This window comes from Sus scrofa, chromosome 6 (genome assembly GCF_000003025.6).
Source record: "Sus scrofa isolate TJ Tabasco breed Duroc chromosome 6, Sscrofa11.1, whole genome shotgun sequence".
In the NCBI taxonomy this organism is placed as follows: Eukaryota; Metazoa; Chordata; class Mammalia; order Artiodactyla; family Suidae; genus Sus; species Sus scrofa.
Genome location: NC_010448.4, coordinates 157,081,671 through 157,104,820, shown reverse-complemented (window position 1 = coordinate 157,104,820; position 23,150 = coordinate 157,081,671). Strand labels below are relative to the sequence as shown.

At 43.7% G+C, this 23,150-nt stretch overlaps 1 long non-coding RNA gene across 2 annotated transcripts; it reads left to right on the top strand.

The window, feature by feature from the left end:
• On the top strand, nucleotides 1,163–21,533 carry LOC110261421. Of its 2 annotated transcripts, none has more exons than XR_002345489.1 (3): nucleotides 1,163–1,219; nucleotides 3,182–3,234; nucleotides 19,229–21,533. It is a non-coding gene; the product is annotated as an uncharacterized LOC110261421 (long non-coding RNA). The 2 variants fall into 2 exon arrangements; XR_002345488.1 differs by lacking the exon at nucleotides 19,229–21,533 and adding an exon at nucleotides 15,862–17,394.

Below are 23,150 nucleotides of genomic sequence, written 5' to 3'. Positions count from 1 at the left end.
TAAGCCTGGTTTCAGTCTGTCCTCCAAACGCATAACCCCCCAACCCTTGTCTTCAGGCCATACCTCTCTGACCACCTTCAGCCCTGTCTTTCGAATGTCTTCTGGGCACGTCCACATGCACATCCACAGACACCTCCCGCGGCCCCTCCTGCAGCACACTCACCGTCTCCTTCTGCATCCGCTGCTCCTGCTGGGCAGTCTCCTGGAGGGGCAACTCCACCCGCCAAATGCTCAAGGCAGGGCAATCTGCCTGAATCTCACTCCCCAGCACATTCCGAATGAGTATCCCAACTCCCTAACAAAGACTTCAGTCCCTGCCTGAGCTGGTCTCTGCTGACCCTTCTCACTCACATTGTCCCACCTTTACTTGTAACACTTCCCTTTGTTCATTTCCTCACATCTTCCAGGGCATCAGAGCCTTTCTTGCCCTGCTGCCTTTGTACAAGTGGTCCTCTGTCTGATGTCCTCATCCCCAGGTCCTCAGAGCCCAGAGCTCAGCAGGGGCTGGACTCAGTGGAGTTGGCTATTGTTCTCTGACCTTATAAAAGATGTCCTCCCTTATAAAAGATGTCCTCATGTTTGAAATTAGTCACTTAAAATGAGTAAATTTAAAATAGGGCAGTGGTTTCATAGGGACTGTAAAAAATGACAAATATTTGCTTGGAAATGATTTTGAAAATGAACAAAAAATGATCATGTTTGTTTTGTCTTATGTTTAACAAAATTTAGGTCGCGTTGCAATTACATGCGAGTGGCTTACAGTGAACCCAGACCGAACCAGATGTTGTTCCTTTGATACAATTTTCCTAATAATGCATGCTAGCACAAAATGTATTCTTTGCCTTTGACTTTTGCAGCATGGTCAAAAGGAGGTTAATTTGTGTGAATATGATAGAAGTCATTAGTTTTTCTCTAGCTTCATTTATATTGGAAATGCTCCCCTTCAAAGCACCTATCGTGTCATTAATGCCTCTCAATTTTCTTGTGTTCCATGGCTAACTGGTCTACTTGCCACATTATCATTTATTACTGACACTGCTTGTGATTCATGCAGTTCTTTAGAATCGCTTTCATTGACTTCGTAACATCCACATCCCATGTCTTTTGTAAATTGCAGTATTGCTCTGCTGGCCATTTATGTTGTATATTTCTTATTTTATTGGATGTGGTACATCTGATCATGAAAGAGAGGCCTTCTGCCCATCACATTCTCTTCTTTGTAGGTCATAATATTTAATGTCAAACAGTGTGTGTGTGTGTGTGTGTGTGTGTGTGTATGTGCACACGCTGCTCTTTGAATGAGGGTTACTTTTATAGATGGGGAAACATTGGTGAATGTTTCATTCAGTCTTTGCCTCCCAACCTGACATCATAATTGTGGGTTCTGATTTTGACTGCTCAGGTATTGAAGACATGTTTCAGGTGTCAAAGTCTATTTCTCAGAGCTTATACCCTTCCCATGTTTACTGCCCAACATTTCTTTTTTTTTATAATTTCAAAATTATATTTAAAAATTTTAATTATGTTTTTAATTATTATTATTTTTAATAGTTATTTCCCCAATACAATTTTTTTATACTGTACAGCATGGTGACCCAGTTATGCATACATGTACACATTCTATTTTTGCACATTATCATGCTCCATCGTAAGTGGCTAGACATAGTTCCCAGTGCTACACAGCAGGATCTCATTGCTAATCCATTCCCAAGGCAATAGTTTGTATCCATTAACCCCAAGCTCCCCAACCACCCCCACTTCCTCCCTCTCCCCCTTGGCAACCACAAGTCTATTCTCCAAGTCCATGAGTTTCTTTTCTGTGGAAAGGTTCCTTTGTGCCATATATTAGATTCCAGATATAAGTGATATCATATGGTATTTGTCTTTCTCTTTCTGACTTACTTCAGTCAGTATGAGAGTCTCTAGTTCCATCCATGTTGCTGCAAATGACATTATTTTGTTCTTTTTTATGGCTGAGTAGTATTCCATTGTGTATATATACACCACATCTTCCTAATCCAATCATCTGTTGATGGACATTGGAGTTGTTTGCATGTCTTGGCTATTGTGAATAGTACTGCAATGAACATGCGGGTGCATGTGTCTTTCTTTAAGGAAAGTCTTGTCCGGATGTATGCCCAAGAGTGGGGTTGCTGCATCATATGGTTTACTGCCCAACATTTCTTATACTCGCAAACAGGGGTCCCTAATGGACCCTCTTTATCTCCTGAACCTAATAAATGTCCCTTGTGCTAAAGATTGGCCAAGAATTCAGAAGTTGTGGTATATATACACAATGGAATACTACTCAGCCATAAAAAAGAACGACATAATGCCATTTGCAGCAACGTGGATGGAACTAGAGAATCTCATACTGAGAGAAATGAGCCAGAAAGACAAAGACAAATACCATATGATATCACTTATAACTGGAATCTAATATCCAGCACAAATGAACATCTCCTCAGAAAAGAAAATCATAGACTTGGAGAAAAGACTTGTGGCTGCCTGATGGGAGGGGGAGGGAGTGGGAGGGATCGGGAGCTTGGGCTTATCAGACACAACTTACAATAGATTTACAAGGAGATCCTGCTGAGTAGCATTGAGAACTATGTCCAGACACTCATGTTGCAACAGAACAAAGGGTGGGGAAAAAAATGTAATTGTAATGTATACATGTAAGGATAACCTGACCCCCTTGCTGTACAGTGGGAAAATAAAAAAAAATAAATTAAAAAACAAACAAACAAACAAACAAACAACAACAAAAAAGTTTGGCCAGGAGCCTTTTGATTTTTGCAAGAGCACCCTGGTCTCCCGGTAGCACCCAAGTCTTCCTGTCTGGGGCGTGGTTTTGTGGGATAAAGAACATGTTGTCTCTTCTGTTCCTTTCCACCTTCCAGGCCACACTTTATACACAGCTATAGAATATTGGAACTGGGATGGGCAATGTATTATGCTCCAATCAAAATTTATTAGGGCTCTACCCTGAAATTTTTTACATGTTGTGACATTTGACTCTCACAGCTTTCCTGTGAGATTGCTGGGTATTTTTGACTTGATTTTAGTGATGGAGTTCAAAGAAAGTGATTTGTTTCAGGTGCCCCAGCTGTGGAGTGGAGCTGGGCTAAGGACTGTGCTGTCTGACTCTTAACTCCACACTCTTCCCCTTGGTTTACAGATGAGAAAACTGAGGCCTGGAGATGGGAAGGGACCTCCGAGGCACATCAGCAGGTCAGTGGTAGGAACCACACTAGACCCTAAGCGTTCCTATTCCTTGTCCATTTACCTTTCGGCTCAGACTTGCTATTGTTCAGCTATTGTTTTAGGAAAGGAAAACAAATTTCATGTGAAATGATTTAAAAACTTTCAGACTCTTCCTTAGTTGCACAACCAAAAATTCGATTTTATTTACAAGTGTTATTTTTTAAGGCTTTTAAGACTTCCAGTGATACATTTATTTCATTACTGAATTGGCACTGTGCAGTTACTCCAAATTCATCTGATTCATCAAACTTTCAACACTCTTTGACACAGGGACTGTATTGTACTGAGATTTCATTGTCCTGAAACAGCCAGAAATGTTGATATGTGATCAAAGAGAAGTATCTGTTCAGAAGCCAGGTTTTCTGATTCTAATTCCAGTGCCCTGGCTCATAGGCTGTATTAGACAATGTTATATATTTTTTTAACTGATTAACGTGATAGCTGTAATTAGCCAGCACATTTAACTTTGTCCTGCGTGTATTAACCCATCTAATCCTGAGAACAGTCCCACGAGGTAGATATTGTTATCATTCCTATTTTACAGAGATATTCACCAGGGATATATTGGTAATAGTAAGCACTTACATTGTCCAATTTTTGTAAAGGTTTATTTTCTACTTTTAACCCTTGAATTGTCTACTCTCCATGGGGTCCCCTCATGTCCCAAGACATTTGTATACTACAGGTCAGCAATGCATGAGGCCTCTGTTAAGATGCTTTGAGAGCAATTAATTGAACACCTTAAGAAGCAGGCAGTTCCCCATTTGCAGTAACAGGGATGGACCTAGAGGTTATCATACTAAGTGAAGTAAGTCAGACAGTGAAAGACAAACATCATATATCACTTATATGTGGAATCTAAAAAAGAGATACAAATGAACTTATTTATGAAACAGAAATAGATCCACAGACATAGGAAACAAACTTATGGTAACCAAAAGGAAGAAGGGAGGGGGGTATAAACTGGGAATTTGGGAGCAACAGATATGCACTACTATATATAAAATAGATAAAAACAAAGACTTACTGTATAGCACAGGGAGCTCTATTCAGTATCTTTTAATAACTTATAATGGAAAAGAATCTGAAAAAGACTATATATATATACATATATGTATATAAAACTGAATCATTTTGCTGTACACTTGAAACATTGTAAATCAACTATACTTCAGTAAACAAAAGATGTTGGCAGTTCCAGGCTGGTTTAGGGACCAAACCCCAAAACCAAACCAAACCAAAATGCCAAAACCAAGCCAGCCTCTTTCCACCTCTCTGCTCCTCTTCCCTCAGAACACTGGCTTTTGTTTTCAGGCTCATTGCCTTATGACTTAAGTTGAGCTACCTCAGCTTCAGTTCTCACATGACTATTTTCAAAGGTAGGAAGCAAGGATGGCCCAGAGATGTGAGCGTATCATCTCTCTCTCAGTAAGTTTCTCCATGTAGATCACCAAATGGAACAAGTCACAAGCAGTGTATAGATGTCAGCATGAAAAGGTGAGAAGGAAATGCCTGTCCGTATTCAAGTAACAGTTTCCATCACATATGATACATCGCTAGTGGATACTTATCTTTTAATCTAGGCTTCAGGGGCTAATCTGAGACATTCCATTTATTTAATTCTTGGAACAAGGTGGGGAAGTTGTTGAGTCCCAGGATGGAATTTTAGGAGCTAAATGTGGTTACTTTGAACTTTGAGATATCATAATTCTACAATCAGGCAATGCCTGGTATATCAGGGTGCCTTCCGCTGTGTGGAACAGCCACCTTTCCTGTGAAGGTTTGTAAGAGTTGAGTACCACCTCTGGTCTGTGTCCTGTAGTTTCTTTCAGCTGGAGAGGAAAGGTAGAAGAAAGGGGCCGCATTCATTAAAGTAAATAAAATGATATTCATTTCATGCAATGAGATCAGCAATGAGATGACCTGCTTTAGAGGCAGGATTTGTCTCAGGACCAAAGGAGGAAGAACAGGTGTGTAAAGAGGGTCATTTTTTTGTTTTTGTTGTTTTTAATAGCCTCCCCTTTGCTGACAGTAAGTTTATTATTTATTTATTTATTTTGGTCTTTTTATCTTTTTAGGCCTGCACCCGCAGCATATGGAGATTCCCAGGCTAGCGGTTGAATCGGAGCTGTAGCTGCCAGCCTACACCACAGCCATGGCAATGCAGGATCTGAGCCATGCCTGCAACCTACACTACAGCTCATGGCAATGCCAGATCCTTAACCCACTGAGAGAGGCCAGGGATTGAACCTGCATCCTCATGGATGCTAGTTGGATTCACTAACCGCTGAGCCACAAAGGGAACTCCCCCCCGCCCCCGCTTTTTTTTAATTCAAGTTGTCCTGGAAGGGAAGAAGTTTTTCTAAATCTCTAAGTTCAGCTGCTGCGTTTGTGGGGGAGCCTTTTATTTTTCTTTTTATGGCTGCACCTGTGGCATATGGAAGTTCGTGGGCTAGGAGTTGAATTGGAGCTGCACCTACTGGCCTATGCCACAGCCACAGCAAAGCCACATCTGTGACCTATGCTACAGGTTGTGGCAACGCCAGGTCATTAACACAGTGAGTGAGGCCAGGGATCGAACCTACGTTCTCACGGACACTATGTTGGATTCTTAACCCCCTGAGCCACACCAGGAACACTATCCTTGAGGGAGGGCTGGCTGGGGGTCATCTCCGGGAACTTGGCCCTTCTTTCATGGGAAAACATCCCCCACGTTGTTGGCCTCTTCTGGGAGCCTTCATGGAGGCAGAGCTCTCTCCATGGATTCATCCTTAGAAACTACAAAGCAGATGTTTGTTTTAAGGAGGTATATCTTTCTCCTGTCCTATTTTCAAAGATCATCAGAAAGGACTATAAGATCTTGCCTTCCTGGTTTAGAGGCCAGTTTGCTGCTGGGCCCTAGGCTAGCATGCCCATTGCTACCCCTGTCTGCTTCTCTGGTGGGCAAAGTTGTTTCTTTTGGGGAGATCAGGTGGGGTGGGGAGCAGGGTCCCTTCTGCCCCTCTAGAGCTTAACACTCGCTCTTCATGGTGGAGACAGCAAAGTGTGTCATGCTTTCCATGAACAGCCACCTTCTCATGCCTGGCATTGAACCAGGTATGGCAATGAGAGCAGAAGGACCCCTGACTGGGGTCTGGCTGGCACGCCTGCACAGAACGCCTGCCCTGTGCTGAGTGCCATTCTAGTGGTCAGCCTGGTGAAGTGTCAGGCTTCCCACCTCCATGCCTAGGGCCCTTTGTTCATGTGCAAAGAAGTGAGGTGATTAACACAGAGCATTTCTGACAGCAAGACCTTGTGGTACTGTTCCATTTTGTTGGTGCAGAAACGGAAGAGCACATGTGCCCCTCATTCGTGTTACACTTTGTATTTGCTTTTGCTTTGGACTGAATGCTTATTTCCCCCAAATTTATATATTGAAATCTAATACCCAGTGTAACAGTATTTGGAGGTGTGGCTTTGGGGAAACAATCAGGTTGTAATCTCAGGACCTTCATGAATGGGGATTAGTGCCTTCAAAAAGAGACCCCCAGAGAGATCCCTCACCCCTTCCACTGCTTAAGGACTCATCAAAAAGCCTAATATGAACCAAGAAATGGGACCTTCCCAGACATCAGATCTGCCAGCACCTTGACCTTGGACATCCCAGCTTCTGGAATTGTGAGAAGTAAATTTCTGATGTTCGTGAGTGACTCGCTCTATGGCATTTTGTTGCAGTAGAGGCTGAATGGACTAAGAGGGCTTCCCAGCATGTGAGCTGGTCTGGCTATGCTGACCAAGGGGCCCTTTGCGGTGTGGGCTCATTGAAATTGCTGTCTTGAGTTCTGCTCTGTCACCACCGATGGGGTCCTGCATGACCATTCTCGTTGCCTGCTCCCGACTTTACTGTGTTGGTTAGGGTGATGCTTTCTCCTGTGATGAAGACAACAACTCCCTCCAAATCCATTTCTTTCTAACTGTTTCTCACCTAATAGTTGAAGGGGGGTGTGCCTAGTTGGTAGGTGGCTTTCCATCAAGTGGTACCTCAGGGCCAAGTCCCATTCCCTCTTGTGGATCTGTCAGCCTCTGAGGCCATGGAGTCCTCTGTATTCAGCCAGAAGATGGACAAAGTAGAGGGTGGAGCGGACACACCTGCCTCTTACCTGCTTCTGCTTGGTGATGGCGTGATCAGGTGTACTCCTCTTGCATAGTGCACACTAGTCCCGCCCCCCACTCACCTCTCACCTGGATGTAGGGGGACCCGGCATCATAGTCTCTGGTTGGGCACCTGCTTCCCATGACAATGTGATACTGTGGAAGGACAGGCATGGATTTGGGGTGGAGAGTAACCCCCACCCCAGGTCTCTTTCCAGCCCTAATAGCAAGCATGTAAAAGACTCCACGTCAAGTACCCTTTAGGGTTCAGGGCTTGTTATGTACATCACATTATTAAATGTGATAAAGGAGGCACAAAACATGTGAGCATACACTCCCCCATTGTACACAATAGATTGAAACAAATGGAGATGCTGTTTTTCTGTTTTTAAATTTTTTATGTTATAGTTGATTTACATTGTTCTGTCAATTTCTGCTGTAGAGCAAAGAGACCCAGTCATAGATCTATAGACACTCTCTTGAGATGCTGTTTTATAGATTAAAAAAACAGTCAAATGTTGGCACTTTCATATAATTCAACAGAAAATACTGAGGAAGTGCTTCCAAAAGAGTTTTTCTCAGAACTCCAGCTCTTTTTTTTTTTTTTTTTTTCTGTCTTTTTGCCATTTCTTGGGCCGCTCCCTCGGCATATGGAGGTTCCCAGGCTGGGGGTCTAATCGGAGCTGTAGACACTGGCCTACGCCAGAGCCACAGCAACGTGGGATCCGAGCCACGTCTGCAACCTACACCACAGCTCACAGCAACATCAGATCCTTAACCCACTGAGCAAGGCCAGGGATCAAACCCGCAACCTCATGGTTCCTAGTCGGATTCGTTAACCACTGAGCCACGACGGGAACTCCTCAGAACTCCAGCTCTTAACTTTGGGAAAATACTGCATACTCAGCTGGGGAGTCAAATACACTTTAGTCAATTAAAAGCTTTGAAAAATCCTATATTTAAGAAAATCCTGCATTGTTTGGCCTCTTTAATCAGTGATTTCTTAAGTCACTCTTGTTTAATCAGTGACTTCCAGGCTAATTTGTGCACAGAATTCATTTTTCCCAAATGCCTCTTCGGCTCTCGGAGAATTAGCTTTTTACATTCTGCACTTTGGGAAACTGCATAGAATGCATGAGGGAATCCATTAGTGAATCCTTTTATATAGCATAAAAAGGTTTTTTTTTTTTTTTTCCTACAAATATCCGTATTGAACCGAGAGGTGGAAATGAAAAACGTTTGTTGAGTGAGTGAATGACTGTGAGCACTTCACATTTCCCTGAGCCTTAGGTTTTCACCTGCAAAATTCAGATGACTAGTTAAATGAGAAGACCCATGTAGAGAACATAGGAAGGGGTGTCAGCTGTTCACTTCTTCCCATTAGCATCCCTGAGATTGACGAAGGCAGCCCCTTGCCATGCAGAGGACACCTCGTTTCAGCAGCCACACGTGGGACTGCTTTGGTCCCGACGTGCAAACATGTTTAAGCCCAGCTTCTTGAGAGCTTGCATGGATATTAGAGTCTGGCTGAGTTATTTTTGTGTGTTCAAGAGAGAAGAAAATAAAGAGCAACATCCTTGTGTTGACACGAAGTGATTCTGGGTTGGAGATTGTGGGGGGGATGAGGGGTGTTGAGGAAGTGACCAAGTTGAAAAGTCCACATGGAACCACTTTTCCATGGTCTAATCTGGGAACCGTAACGCTCTGAGCTTGGAAGAGAGTTATGGCTCAGCGCAGGACTGATGCACTCGGGCCAATGTGGCCTCTGGCAGGGCCTTGGACACATCTGTCCTCCCCCTATCCTGACCTCCCTTTGGCAGCCTCATCTCAAGGCCTGGCAGAACCCCCAGAACGGATCTTTCTCCTGGCCCCCAGCAAGGCTCTTCGCTGACTTCCAAACATGTGTGACTAGTTTGGCCATCTGAGCCCGAGGCCCCTCAGCAAGGGGGTGGGGGCCTTGCTGGGGTGGGTCTTCCTCCACCTTGCACACTTGTCATGGCTTCCAGCTGAGTCACGTACCTGGTCCTCCTGCAGGACCCCTTCCCCAGGGCTCTTCCAACACTGCGAGGAGGTGGGTGAGGGTCCATCCTTATTTGAGACCGAATGCTGTGCCTGTTTTCCAGGTTGGGAGGGGCTGGTGCTTTGCCTAGGGCCTCCCGCCCACAGCCACTTGTGAGTTATGTAACCTTGGACAGCTATTCTGTTTGCCTTGAACCTCAGCTTCTTCGTCTGTATAATGGGGATAGTTATTGTTGTTTCATACCAGTCAGTTACCACACACTTATTGAGGGCATTATTCTGCATGCCATGCGCTGGAGACATGAAGATGAACTACAACTAGTCCCTGCCTCAAAGTTGGTGATACTTCTGGATGAGAAAGAACATGAAAGTAAGTGCCAAGCCCCAGGCCGGGCATCCAGAAAGAACATGAAAGTAAGTGCCAAGCCCCGGGCTGGGCATCCAGAACACGGAAATAACTGAGACTTGAAGTTCAGACATGCATGGCTTGAATTCCAGTTCTGATAGAAGTTGCTGTGTGGCCTTGGACAAGACATGGTTTCTGGTCCGCAGCTCCCTCACCTGTATGATGGGGAGGTTTGACTAGATTATCTTTTTTTTTTTTTCCCTCTGACATTCTATGATTGTATAAAATTATCAAGCTGGAAATGAAAAAGAGAAAATCATTGATATTTGGTCACTTGATGTCGTGTGTCAGCACCCAGTAGGTGCTGTGGCACCCATAATTCTCTCTTGGAAATTCTACACTGAAGACATTTTGGGAAGTCCTTTGCACTCTTGAGAAGAAAGCCTTTAGTGGCCTAGCACTTAGTGGCTGAGTGACTTCAAACAAATCACTCAGTGTCTCTGAACCTCCATTGCCTGTCATAAAATTGTGGACTTTTCTTCGTTGTAAGAATTAGAGATGGCCTGGGTGAAGTGCTGGGCACGGTAGACCCTCACCGTGTAGTCCTCCGGTCCAGCAGACTGGGTCCCTGACCCAGTGGTCTCTGCAGGGCCTCTCCAGATCCTCTGTGTTTGTTGAATAAATGAGTAGGTTTCACGGTTATGCTTTGTGACTTAGGCCCCATATGAGCATGTTTTCCTCTTTTGTAGGTGGCGTATAACAGGGAAATGGAAAGAACTTTAGACTCAGATGCAGGCCTGAGATATGGGTTATGTAGGGTGGATCCCACACATGAATTCTAAGTCCTTGGGCAAGTTGTGGTCCATCTTAGAACCTCAGCACCCCAGTTACCTCTGATGCAAATTGTCCTGCCTGTCTTGTTGGGTTCCAAGGTGCTCCAGAGAATCTGCGGCTGTGGAACGACTCTTGTAAACTCTGAAATGCTATCCCATGTAGGGTTGCTGTTGCCAGCAGTGGTTTGCAGAGGGCCATGAAGCTGCTGACATCTACCATTTGGCATTGGCTTGGAGGAAGGTCAGATGGTCCAGGGCTCAGGCGTGCAAACTGCTGGGATTTCACAGGCTGGAAACATCATCAGGAGATGCAAGTTGACCTCTCTTTGTCCCCAGGGGCACAATGTGCTTGGCTCACTGTCTTTATGGATGTTGGTGAAGCATTTATGCAGCACAAACAAGGCTTCCAGAGCATCCTAAAGCAATGCTAACTTTTGTACAGGGCTTCACAGTTTGCATATCATCTTTATAGCTATGTCATTTGGATTTCACAAAGGAAGGATTGATTAATACACCCATTTTACAGATGGGGAAACAGGCCCAGAGGCCCATTTGTTGAGCTTTTATCATGTGCCAGACATTGTACTAGGTGTTCTGTTTGTTTCCTTTTTTTTTTTTTTTTTGTCTTTTTATGGCTGCACCTGTGGCATATGGACGTTCCCAAGCTAGGGGTCGAATTGGAGCTCCAGCTGCCAGCCTACACCATAGCCACAGCAATGCTAGATCCGAGCCTCTTCTGTGACCTACACCACAGCTCATGGCAGTACTGAATTCTTAACCCACTGAGTGAGGCCAGGGATCAATCCTGCATCCTCATGGTTGCTATTCGGATTTCATACTGCTGAGCCACGACAGGAACTCCTTCCTCTTTAATCTTTATGAAGGATTTGAAGATGTAGAAACTGAGGCTTAGGAATGTCAGGTAATTTGTTCAAGGTCACACTGTGTATAAGATAGGGTAAGAGTTAAGATGCTCTAACAGAGACCTCAAAATACCATCGCTAAAACCAGATCCAAGTGGGCTGCTCTCTCATGTAACAGTTTAGAGGCACGTGCGTGGAGCGGCCACACATAACTCTGCCCTGTGAGCTACCTGTGTTCCTTCTCGTTTTGTCATTAGATACTCTGTTCGCCTTGAACCTCGGTTTCTTCATCTGTATAATGGGACCACACATAACTCTGCCCTGTGAGCTACCTGTGTTCCTTTTCGTTTTGTCATTAGAGTGTTGTCTTGTCCACTTGGTTGAAGCTGCTTGGCCACCACCACGTATGTGTTCCAGTCCATGGGAAAGTGAGAAAGTGAAGGGTGGGAAGTTTCCATTTACAATGTCTTGGCGAGAATATAGCCACACCAGGCTACAAAGGAGCCTGGGAAATGTAGCCACAAGCCAGGTGGCCATTTGCCCATCCCAAACTCAGAGAGGGGAGGTGTTCTGCCAATGCCTATCTGGCCATCTCTGCTAATACACAGTGAGTGGTGGAGCTGGGTTTTGAACATAGGTCTTTCTGCTCTTTCCATCCCTCCACACGTGTTGGGGAAGAGGGCAGATTGCTTCCCTGACTTCCGCTTCTCTCTAGTATCCCAACATCCTGGTCCATATTGTCACCTGTTACTATTAGTATAAATAAAGTATAACCAGGCATTTACTGTGTGCCAAACACAAAGTGCCTTTCATGCACTGCTTCAGTTAGTCTTCAATGAGAGTGAAAGTCTTTGTGTAGGGATCTCTAAAGGTCCAGCTGATCTGAAATGCTTGGTGACCCTGGGTGTGGGGATGTGTAGTCTGGCTTCTCAGCTCCTCCCTGCAGTTGTCATTGTTTAAGAGCTTGGGGTCTGTATAGGTCTTTCAAAGTTAGGGCACTTTCAGATGATGGACTGTTATCCAGCCAGCACAAAGACAAGGAAGATATTTATATACTGATAGGGAAGGATTGCCTGGCAATATTGGTAAGTGGAAAAAGAAAGGGGCAGAACACTGCATGCTACAGATGAGTAAGCATAGCCCAAAGACTTTTTTTTTTTTTTTTTTTATCTTTCTGTCTTTTCTAGGGCTGCACCCGTGGCATGTGGAGGTTCCCAGGCTAGGGGTCTAACTGGAGCTGTACCGCCAGCCTATGCCAGAGCCACAGCAATGCGGGATCCGAGCCGCATCTGTGACCTACACCACAGCTCACGGCAACACCGGATCCTTAACCCACTGAGCGAGGCCAGGGATTGAACCCATAACCTCATGGTTTGGTAAACAGGTGATTACAGGCATCACCTCCCAGAGAATGAGAGGCTGGGAGACCAGGAGCCAGAGGGACACTTATTCATTTTGTACACATCTTTGTATTTTGAATTTGGTACCGTGTGAATGTACGTCCCATTTTTTTCTAAAGTAAGAACAAAAAGAGAAGGCTGACCTTGGGGTATGGAGCTAGCTAGAGGACCCTGGTTGATGACCCTCAACCCCTTTAGAATGCCCCTTTCCTGATCTGTGAAATGGGGAATAAAGATCATGGCGCACGGTATACAGCAGGGTCCTACTGTACAGCGCAGGGAACTATATTTGATATCCCGTGATAAACCACATGGAAAAGACTATAAAAAAGAGTGTATGCTTATGCATGATTAAATCACTTTTCTGTACAGCAGAAATGAGCATGACATTGAAAACCAGCTATGCTTTAATGAAAACAATAGTGCAGACCCACCTCACATGAGCATTGCCTTGGTAATTGGCCTCCAAGTGCTTACAGAGCTCAGGAGAAATCGTTTGCCCCCGATGAACGTTAGCTGGCATTGTTATCCTCCTTCTTGGTGGGGATGTTCCATTCATCTCAAGGAGCCGTGGTGGAGGTTGTGGCATTATTGTCTTAGGCTCTAGGAAGAACCTTCTGCCAAGAGAGAGCGGTCCTTCATTCCACCTGTCCTTGGGAAGTGGCTGTCGGGAATTAGCAAGAGGAAGTTGGCGAGGTGCTCAAATGCTGATTTTTGTGGTTCCTGAAAACTGGGACCTGAAAAAGGATTGTCCATCCCTGGATAGCCCAAGCCCTGCTGGCATCTGGATTGCCTTGTTGTTTATTTCTGACCTTGGAAACACCAGGACCTAGACGGTGGGGTTACAACAGCTCTAAGGTCATTGGTCCAAGCCCCTCATTTGCTGGGTGGGGTAAGAGAGGGCCAGGAGGAGCCCAAGTCTGCATAACAGATTAGTGACCATGTTGGACCTGGAGTCCCCTTCTGAGTCTCAGCTCAGATTTTTCTCTAAACTTCTGGGGATGCACTTAAATTTTAACCAATCCTCAGTTGTGTGCTTTATTGGAGTTTTTAAACTTATTCATTCATTCCGCAGACTGATATTGAGCATCTGCGGTGGATCAGGCCAGTGCAGGAGGCCCAGTGGAGAGGAGGGGGAAGAGAGATGAGTTAGACTCATCCCTTCTCTGAGGGATTAACCATGGGGTAGGGGCAAGGAGGGAGGGAACAAGCTCCATGTGCAAGGGAAGAACAAAGTCCTGTGAGTTCAGAGGCGTGAGAGTTCCCACATGTGGACAGGAGGACCAGAGGGTGCTCTATGTTCATCCAATGTCATTCATCCATCCATTCATTCTAGAAACAGTCTCTGGAGGAAGGATGGCTATAAATGCATGTTGCCTACTCTTTATCTGCCAGATAGAATGCTTCAAGCTTTCACCTACATTATCTGATCCAAAATAATAAAGAGACAACCTAGAAGCAAGATGATAATATCAGACAAACCTCGGTTTAAATCCTAGTACCATCACTTTTTGAGCTGTGGAACTTGGGACAAATTCACTTAGTTGCTCTTCATCTGCTTCTTTATCTGTCAGATGGGGTTAATAGTCAAAGAATTATCCTGAAGTTTGGAAGAGATGGTGTTTGTAAACCATTCCACATATGGCCTGGCACAGAGGAGGCACTCAGTAAAAATGCTGGCTCTCTTCCCTTTCTGCATCCTTGAGAACTTTTTTTTTTTAAGAGGCAGATTATTGCCTACGGTAGTTTTTAGAATTGGGCTGTCTTCTCCGCAAAGGGAGCACTAATCTAGTATAACACTTTTGGCGCTTTGCTTCGCTAGTCTTCCAGGATGAAAGGGTGGGATGGTCACTTTCCTCTTTGTTTTCACTGGACCTAATACTCAAGGCTACATCAAAGAAAACTCTGCATGGGGAAGTGTGACTGCTGTCTCCAAATTTCCTTTGCACATTCCAAAGGGATTTGGGCTTCCGTTTTCTCTGGAGCAGGAAAACCAGAGCTCCACTGCTGCCACGGAAGATCATGCCAGGTCAGCCTTGGGCCCAAAGGTCTCTTTGACTCAGGGTTCCCATCTGGGGTAGTGTTATGGCTTAAATTGTGTCCCTTGCCCCAAAGGATATATTAACGTTCTAATCTCATGTACCTCATATTTCCTCTTATTTGGAAATAGGGTCATTGCAGATGAAATTAGTGAAGATTAGATCATACTGGAGTAGGGTGGGCCCTTAACGTAATGTGACCAGTGTCCTTATAAGAAGACCATGTGATGAGAATGCCAGGTGACAATAGAGACAGAGATCAGAGTGTTGTAGCTATAAGTCAAGGGAGGCCAAGGATGGAAGGCCACCAGGGAAAGCTCAGAAGATGCAAGCAGAGCTTCTCCCATACAGCTTTCAAAAGGAATGGGCTGCTGTAGACATCTTGATTTTTGGAGAACGGCATGACAATACATGTCTGTTGTTTTTAGCCACCACACCTGTGGTACTTTTCTATGGCAGCGAGGGGGAACTGATGATGTACTAAATGAGTCAACCTTTCACCTCCATCTTAAAAGTCCCAGAACTGGAGTGCCTAACTCCCTCATTTCTCCAGCACCAACACTTTTGCACAGGACTTGGAAGAGGTAGGGAGTTTATCAAAGGAATGAGGAAATGCATGGCTGTGGCTCTGAGAAGGGGTGTGAGTTGCACAGGGTCCCTTGACAAGTGGGGAGCAGAGTCTGCCCCCCACGTCTGTCGGTGAATCGCCAGTCAACTGTTTGCTTTGCTAGGACAGTAACAATACCTACTAGTTAGCTTCCTGGTTAAGAGGTTGGGCTTTGGTGTGTCTAAGCCTCAATTTCCTCACTTGCAGTTTTCACTTAGTCCAATAAAGAAACGTCCAATAAAGATCAGCTGCTATTGCTTTGTTACTGTGATAATAGTCTTAGACATGAAGTTGTTTGCATATATTGTTTCATTTAATTCTCATGGCAGTCCTTGAGGTGGATGCTTTTATTCCAGTTTTGCAGGTGAGGAGGCTGAGGCTCAAAGAGGTTAAATTCATCGCTCACATCACCAAATAGGAAAATGGTGACACTGGCCTGCCAACCAGCCAGGAAGCCTCTTGGGACCCTTCAGCACTCTTCCTTGGCCACCACCATTCAGATGCAGCTTTCAGGGCCTCAATGTCTTTCACTCCCTGCAGGATGGCCTCAGGCCCCCAAATTCCCGACTCAGGTGTGCTCTCAGGCCAACCACAGGCTCTGCCTGTAAGGGTTAGCTTTCTTCAATTATTATTATTATTTTTTGAAAATTTCTCCCTTGCTAAAATATAATTTTTAACATGGTGAAAAAATCACTCGTCTTATACGAATATGACATAAATGAGTGTAGAAGATTTTATTTAAACTTATTAATTAATGAGGGGACTGATAAGAGATTAAATGAGAATTTAACTTACAGAGATTTATATTCTCCCTCAAGCAAAATCCACTTGGGTTGCTCTGACTTATTTGCGCTGACCTGGACGAGAAATATTTGCATTACCATTAGTTTTGTACAAGTGAAGTTTTATCCCCGACAGGGTTATAAGACAGCTTAGTCAATCAAAAACAATCAAAGGTATACATAATTTGATAACCCGTGGACCACTAGACAATGGTCAGAATTCTACTGAAAGAACACCTAGTAATTTCTCTTGCCCATTTCCTGTCTTTGACAAAATTTCCTAATATTCATATTTTTTATTTATTTATTTTTCCTTTTATGACTGTGCTTGTGGCATATGGAAATTCTTGGGTCAGGGATTGAATCTGAGCTGCAGCTATGACCTATGCTTCAGTTGTGGAAATGCCAGATCCTTTAACCTACTGCACTGGGCCAGGGATCAAAACTGTGCCTCTGCATCGACCTGAACTGCTGCAGTCAGATTCTTAACCTACTGTGCCATGGCAGAAACTCCTCCTTATACTCTTTTAATGTGAGCAGCACAAAAGGATTTTTGTCTATGAGATATATAGAACTCCTATAAGTTATTAGGAAAGAGACAACTGACCCAAAAGAAAAATGGGCAAAGGATGTTAAACATGCAATTTCCAAAATATCCAATAAAAATGAAAAGATGCTTGACCTATTTTGTAATCAAAGAAATGGAAATTAAAAGTGCGATGAGATATTGTTTCATACCCACCAGGTAAAATTGGTAAAAATTAAAAAGTCAAGCATCAGCAAGAATGTGGAGTCCCAGGAATTTTCATATATTGATGGTAAAAGTTTGAATTGGTAAAATCACTTTGGAAAGAAATTTGGCAAAAGCTAGTTAAGTTGAAGATGTGTATATCCCATGGCAAGAGTATGTGTATACTCTTAGGAAGGAGAAATTCCTATACATATGCATTAGATAAACATGCACAAAAGTGGTCATGGCCATAGAAACAACCCAGATGTCCTTTGACAGACGATTGGATTAGGAAGATGTGGTATATATACACAATGGAATACTACTCAGCCATAAAAAAGAACAAAATAATGTCATTTGCAGCAACATGGATGGAACTAGAGACTCTCATCCTGAGTGAAGTAAGTCAGGAAGAGAAAGACAAATACCATATGATATCACTTATATCTGGAATCTAATATATGGCACAAATGAACCTTTCCACAGAAAAGAAACTCATGGACTTGGAGAATAGACTTGTGGTTGCCAAGGGGGAGGGGGAAGGAGTGGGGGTGGTTGGGGAGCTTGGGGTTAATGGATACAAACTATTGCCTTGGGAATGGATTAGCAATGAGATCCTGCTGTGTAGCACTGGGAACTATGTCTAGTCACTTATGATGGACCATGGTAATGTACGAAAATAGAATGTGTACATGTATGTATAACTGGGTCACCATGCTGTACAGTATAAAAAAAATTGTATTGGGGAAATAACTTTTAAAAAATAATAAAAGTGGTCATGGTGTCTAGTAACAGCAAATCATTAGAAATAACCTGAATGCCTGTCATCAGGAGAATGGAGAAAATAAGTGGTGGCATATTTCTGTATTCATACAATGTAATACTCTACAGCATTAAAACAAATGAGGTTGACCTATATACAGCAATATGGATAAATTTCAAAAACTGTGTTGAGTGAAAGAAGCAAGTTGTAGAAGAATCACAGTATGGCTGCTTGACAAAGACTATGTGATGAAAATGGAAAAGTCTGAAAGGGAGTGACATATACAAACTTCAGGGCAGTGGTTTCCTCTGGGATGCAGGGAAGAGAATGAGATTAGGAAGGGTGACATCAACTGTATCTGAAATGCTTTAATTGTTAATACAAGTGAGGGGTATGAAGATATTTGTTATACTATTTTTTTGATGCTTTTTACATGCTGGAATAATAACAACAACAATGCCTTGCATTTCATTTCCCTGTGGTTTAAAGATAGAGGAAATAAAGCTTTTCTCCTCACAGTTAGAAAAAAATGTACTTCTTGAAAGAACCCCTGAATAATCTGATTAAAAAAACCCAAAATGCAATTAGTTGTTGCTTTTTGAGAGTCAGTCCAGTGTATGCATTATTCTTTGGACTCTGGATCTTAATTTGAGGGCAGAGGAAGCCACTGAAAGGGTATTAGCTGAGGGGTGATCTCATTCTTGGCTTGCAGTGCCTTTTGGAACTTGCCTCCTTCTTTCTTTCCCATCCTTATCGGCCTACCCCAGCTTCAGTTTTTCTTCTTGTGACTTCACACTTCTTGTAGGTACACGGTGCTCCTTCACACCAAAGTGCCGTTGCTCACGGTTTCCCTTGCTTAGGACATCTTTCCCCCCTCTTTCTGGCGAACCAACCCATGCGCTCCTTCCAGAGCTAAGGCAACATCTTCCCTTAGGAAGTTTTCCTTGCTCTCTAAAGTGAGTTGGGTTCGCCTCTGAATTCCCAGCGCTCCCTTGGATGTTTGTGTCAAAACCTTATTTCACTGTTACCTTTCCTGCTCTCCCCAAAGTGCCTGAGTCAGAAGTGTTTAGGAAAGAGACGTGCTGTTCGAGCCAGAAGGTGTAGACTGGGAGTTTGCTCAAGTTTCTCCCACACTACTGGTTTCTAATAATGGCTCACTGATCATAAAGTAACATTTCACTGTGACTTGGCTCCTCTCAGCCTTTAGGAGACTTGGTTAAGATCTTGGAAAAAATCCTCTGCAAAAGGATGGGATGGAGTTAAGTTCAGAAGAAGATGACAGTGGTAGGTCCAGACCTAAGAAACTTGCCACTCAGTGAGCTGGAGATGGGTGGATAAAAACATGGGTCTCTTTCCTCCAGCCCCAGTGTTTTTCCATGTGTTCCCCCTTCTGTGGCTTGAGAAAACAGCTGCTCTGTATCATCTTATTCAAATCTCTTCCAATACAGGAAATGACTTTCCAGTTCTGGGGTAGTGAACCTGGGTCAGCGGCAGCAGGTGGCTTGGAGGAACCTAAAATAAGAGGCACCGGAGAACAGACAAGCCTCAGGAAAGCAATATTAAACTTGAACAGGGCCTCATAAAGGTTTCTGTAGTTGAATCAAGTTAAAGCAAGTTTGGATCCAAAGGTCTGGTGACTCTTCTAAACGTACTCACACATCTGGATATTGGACTGAGTTCCAGTAGATCTGTCCTTGAGGATCATCTGGGGACACACTTTTGTGCAAAAAAGAAAGAAATGATGAATTATCATGTAGACGATGTGATCAGGTGTTCATTATTAGAAGGCAGAATAAGACAGAGGCCATATTACCAGATAAGGCTTCCACATCATCAGGGGAAATGGGATGTTTGTATTTTGTTATCTTTGAAGCTCAGGGCCAAAGCAAAGCTTGGAATATGGAAAGTTTTCACCAAAGTTGGCTGAATGAAGGGATGAGTTCTGGAGAAATCTCATGACTGGAGAAAGCCTCGCCGGTCACAACTCTTACATCTGGTTTGGAAGAATGTTGGTGGCAAAATAATAAACAAGACTTCCTGCAAAAACTTTTGACATCAAGCTGACCAGAAACATACCAGATCCACGTTACCAGCTGGATTAAAACCAAGGACAGGCTCAGCAGCAATTTTAATGGTTAAGAATTAGGGTTTGGGGGCTATGACGGTGGCTTGCCAGCAGTGCCTGATTTAACCATCCCCCTTTCCCATAGAAATACTCCAAAACACACAGTAAGACTTAAAATTACAAGTCTGGAGGGAATGACTTCCATGAATTATTTGCCGGTCTCTGAGAGTGTTTTTTCTCTGACCGCATCATAATGGGATGAGAAGTAAGTCACTCTGACCTCAAAAATAGCACTAGGCTGGAATATCCACCTTTGTACCAGTGTGTATGGCCTCCCATTGCTTGGGAACAGTAGGCGGCTCCACATTGTGGCTGTGGCTATGGCTGTGGCTGTGGCGTAGGCCAGCAGCTGCAGCTGCAAGTGAACCCCTAGCCTGGGAACTTCCGTATGCCACACCTGCTTCCCTTAAAAAGCAAAAACAAATAAACAAACAAATAAATAAATAAAAATAAAATAGGCATCTTACTTCCCATTGTTCCCACTGTCCATCCTGGCTCTCTGTCTCCATCCATTTGCTATTCCTCCCAGTGATGTACCGTCCTGTGAAGTCAAGTTGGCAGTGGGAAGAGTACAGGAAGAAGGGCTTTAGGAATGCAGCACTCAAGGGAAAAGGCTTAATTAGGGTTAGACATTTGAATTTTTATAAATTTTTCTCTCTGTATTAACTTACCATGGCAAGAGCTAATATTATTTAGTGTTTATATCTAACCACAGAGCAAAGGGAATGAGTGTCTGAGTATAATAACACTATAGCTAATGTTCTCATAGCCCTCTAGAATTTGAAAGATCATTTCAGACTACTTCAATCCCTCACTCCACATGTGTTATCACCATTTCTACCACCACCAAACTGTATTTATGGAAACTTACTCCCCCTCTCCCTGACACCATAGCCAGCATCCTCTCAACCACCCTATAGAGATAGGTGCTGTTATGATTTCTATTTTGTCAGTGAGGGGACTGATGCTGGTAACATGGTTATTACAGACTGAATTTTATCCCTTCCCAAATTCGAATGTTGAAGCTCTAACCCCCAAAGCAGTGTTATTAGGAGGTAGGGCCTTTGAGAGATAATTATGTTTAGAAGAGGTCGTAAGGATGGGGCCCCGTGATGGGATTAGTGTCCTTATAAGAAGAGAAGCAGACTAGAGTGAGAGAGCTCTCCACCATGTGAGGACATAGCAAGCAACAGTCATCTGCAAGCCAGGAAGAGGGGCCTCACCTGAACCAAACCCTGCTGGGCCTTTGATCTTAGACTTCTCAGCCCCGAACAGTGAAGAATCAACATTTGTTGTTAAAGTCACCCTGTCAGAGGTATGTTGTTATCACAGCCTGAACTAAGACCGTGATCAAGTCATGCAACGAGTGAGTGAAGAGCTGAGTCCTGAAAGCCTTTGCACGTAACAACTATATTAAACAAGGATCCTCCGAAGCATAGAAGGGATGGGGGTCCCATTCCCATTCTGAGATTTGTACTAAAAGTATCTTAAAAGTGAAGAAATACCAAATATGGTGACAAAAGTATCATCTATTTTATTTTATTTATTATTTTTGCCTTTTTAGCGCTGCACCTGTGGCATATGGAAGTTCCCAGGCTAGGAATTGAGTCAGAGCTACAGTGGCCAGCCTGTACCACAGCCACAGTAACCTGGGATCTGAGCCGCATCTGCGACCTACACCACAGCTCACGGCAGCGCCAGATCCTTAACCCACTGAACAAGGCCAGGGATTGAACCTGCATCCTCGTGGATACTAGTTGGATCCATTTCTGCTGCACCACAACTGAAACTCCATTTATTTTAAATGGTTATGTTTAACAAATTAGCACCTTTAACACTCAAACCACATTTCATTAATCTGTTTTGTTTCTCAGCCTGCAAAAAGTATAACAACTGAATATTTTTGTGAAAAATGATGACATTTAAAATTTTGAAGGAGACAGTTTTATAACAGTTAAAAGTAAATAAAGAATGAGTGATGCATAGCTATGGTCCTACAACTCTGCAATTTAAAGCTAATCAGCAGATTTATTAAAAAATACCATTTTATGATATATACAGGTGATATTGACATGACCCAAATTTGAGGACTATGGTAAGCATCTTTTGCGGTGCTGTCCATGTATTTCTGTGGCTGTATGTCAGGCCCAGGGCAAGAGGCTCTGCAGATGGACATTAACTAGCTTTGTGGCTTTCTAGCTGTGTAACGACCTCTTTGGCCTCATTTTTCACCTGTGAGATGGAAGACTGAATGTTGGACATCTCCCTTCTTCACCTCATTGCTCAACAGAGCCATTTCCCTCCTTTGTCTGGCTGGGCCAGTGACTCTTCATCTTCATCTGCAAATGTGATGGATGGGATGAGATAACCTGCAGTGTTCTACTAGGTCAAAGGGTCCGTTAGCGCTTTTAGAGAAAATGTATCACTGAATTGAAAAAAATGCTAGGCTCATGCTTTGCTTCTATTACTACTGCTGTTACACCACCCTCGGCACCACAGTAACGCACGCCCAAGTGAAACCAAGCTGTTAAACCCACGAGAGCAGCCTAACCTTACTGAGGGCGGCACACCTACCCGTAAGTTCCCCTCCACGGGCTCATTTACAGCCTCCAACTGAACTCATAAGCTCATGCCAACTGTATTTAAACCATTAGGAAATAGTTTCTCTGGCATTGGCTACAGAAAGGGTGGAATTTCCTCTCCTGAGAATTACAGGGAAGCCCAAAGATTTTTCTGAAGAGGTACCCACAAAGGCTTTGATTCTCTTCTGAGAGTCTGACCGAAAATCAAAACATTGTGGGCATATTTGTACAAATGACACCTTTGAAAAGTTAGCTGACTCCAGGACCAGAAGACCATCAACATGGTTAAAAAAGAATGTACCAGTAAGAAGGTCTGCAAGTCAAAGAACATAAATAAAAATGTGTCATGGAGGCAGTATGCACTCCAGCTCAGTGCAGGAGAGCATCCTAGTTCTACCAAGCCAAGTGCGTCTGTGCTGATTGATGCTGGGTGTCATCAATTCCTGTTTATTGAGCACTTATTCTCTGTGGGGAACAGTAACATATGGTATCTCATTTAATATTCAAAGCAGCCGTTTTACAGGTAAGGAAACAGCTGAGGATCAGAAAGGATAGGATGACAGAGTGGGTGAGTACTGGACTCTGGAGGCTTTGCTTCTAACCACAGTGAGCACTGCTGGGATGGTCATGGGAATACCCAAACTCCTCCTCAAGACCAGTCTC